The sequence below is a fragment of the Ornithodoros turicata genome, unplaced genomic scaffold, assembly GCF_037126465.1.
Source record: "Ornithodoros turicata isolate Travis unplaced genomic scaffold, ASM3712646v1 ctg00000967.1, whole genome shotgun sequence".
In the NCBI taxonomy this organism is placed as follows: Eukaryota; Metazoa; Arthropoda; class Arachnida; order Ixodida; family Argasidae; genus Ornithodoros; species Ornithodoros turicata.
In genome coordinates this window covers 306,640-309,099 of record NW_026999430.1, presented here as the reverse complement: position 1 = coordinate 309,099, position 2,460 = coordinate 306,640, and positions in this window count along the sequence as shown.

Sequence of the window (2,460 nt, the reverse complement as noted above, 5' to 3'; positions counted from 1 at the left end):
TCCGCTTAGGACGGTAAATACGGTGTGCCGTGTGCTGAGATTTCAAAACACGTTACGGATCATTCAGTTGGACAGAATTATCCCACACACCGACCATTATGGCGTTGCTCGCGACCATAGTTGTGCCGCGGTGTAAATCCAGTAATTATCGAATTGTGCTGTATCCTACGGCACGTATTATCGTGGCGTGGAAACCAGTAACAAATGGCTACTTACGCAGAGGTGCTGCTGACAGAGCGTCAACATTATCTGATCCTTGTTTTTGGAGGGATGTTTCTAGTTCCTGGTTGTCTACTACGAAGGGATGATCACTGATTTCTCGCTTGGATTTTATGCGCCATTTGTTGCTTTTGGGAATTTGAAGGGCACGCACACTATCCCTGTTACGTCGCTTACCTTTTCGTCGGTTCGAATGCCCATTGCTGGACGTTTTATCAGAATTGTTGACAGACCGCCCGGTGTATTCTGAACCTGAATACCGTACATGACCGCCACGGAAGAAATGGAGCTGTAGGTGCTCGTCCTGTCCGACACCTGCCCCAGAAACGAGCCTGAATTATTAAAAAGGACAAGCGTAGTATCTCTGCATGAAAATGTAAAAAAATATGCTTTGGAGGCATGCAGTCTTACCCAGTGCTTTGAAATCTGTGTTCTATTTTATGTTGCGGGCAAAATTACTGCATGTTCCCCGTGCCTTGGTTGACTGATATCATTTTAGGACGTTTCCCGCCGTTAGTCAATGTACTGTTATCAAATCTGTTGTGCTCGCCTGTAGGGTTTTTTTTCTTCTTTTTTCAGAGAATGTCCACTACCCAAGTCTCAAGCAACTGCTCGAATAGTGTCCGTGAATAACGATGTCGTGCCTCGAGTTAGGAATTTTCCAATCTTCACAAAAATGAACGCTGAAGGCGCCATTTATTGTCGTTTCTCATCATGCTACGCATTGATTAATGGTGTGCTTTGATGCTGACTATCGTCGTTGATTTTATGACAGCACTTATATACAACAGAACACTTTGTTGTGTCGTCATGGATTGTGTTGACAGGTTTAAAGTGCCTTGCTTTAAGGAAAGGTCAGTTTTGTCTTCTACTTTGAAGTGTTCCTTAAGCTTTCAATTTTGAAGAGGCTTTAGAAAAAGATGACTTGTCGCCCGCATTATAGAAACGAATCAGCCGAGGGTAATGCCCCCCCCCCCCTCCTATTAATGACGAATGTCACCTACACGTGTGGCAACGTTTGCGCCCGCCGATTTCTTTCTTAAACTCTCCTGCTTTCCTTTGTGAGGAGTGCGCGAGTGCAAAACAGACCTTGTTTGCCTATCACGTGTTGTGTGTCCTGCATGTTACACATTCAAATTCCTGCGAGGAAAGGAGGATTCTGTAGACATTTCCCCACCGCTACCGTAACCCCTAATACTACACGAATGTTATTACAACGCTACCTAAACTTGTGATTTATATGAATATGCACTACAGTATAGCAACATGTTTTGTGTGTCAGATAGCCGTCCCCTACCGGGTTCCAGTATCAGGTATGTCGAAAATTCTGCGTGAAACCCAGATTGTACTTATCGCGAGGAGGAACCAGGATGATTTCGGCTCTCACGTTCTCGTTGTTCATATTCAAGGCTTTTGTACTTGTTTGTTTCCTACCTGGTCACGTAATGCTTTCGTTTTCTTCTCTTTACCAAGGGGTACTTCGTACCATCGAACTTACGGATACACTCGTCCCACGACAACAAATACGTGTGTTGTATATTTTGTATACAACACATATTGTATACACATTGTACAACACATTTTGTATACAGCTTGTTTTTGCTCGCGCCATGCTCTTCCTCATTGTTTATGACGCATTTCCTGAGTTCAATGCAGGCCATGTTGATTTCATTTTGCATGTACTCGCTGGACTTCCAAGTTTTCGAGAAGATTTCCAACGGTGGAACTACAACGGTGGCTCGAAGAATGAAGTGGTCTATTTTCCCTGTATTCTAAGGAAAACATGGTTACCCCTAGAATGATCTTCACTGACTATGATATCTTGATGGCATCGACATTTGAGTGGAAAAATAACCTTCTTTTTCAGCAGACGTTATATTTTACCTTAATAACTTATTTGAGCTGTCTTGACGTGTGTGTTGTCCCCACGGAGAGTTTGTGCATACTGTGTCTGTAGTCTAGCAAATGGTTGGCAAAGGTGTTGATAGGCCCTAGACGGTTCATTAACAGTTTTGTTCTTAATGCGAACATAAGTAATTCCTATATAGGGGATCATCGCTCGTGCCTCAATTAGTACTCGTAATTAAGTGAACGAATTACAGGGACTCTTATTAACTGAAAACATTTTATTCGAGAAACAAGAGGGCAACAAGCTTCTACAGGCGAAAGGAAGACGCTGCTCGTGTTTACTGGCTGTGCATTTACTGTCGAAATTACCTCACTTCATTATCATAGCCTGCT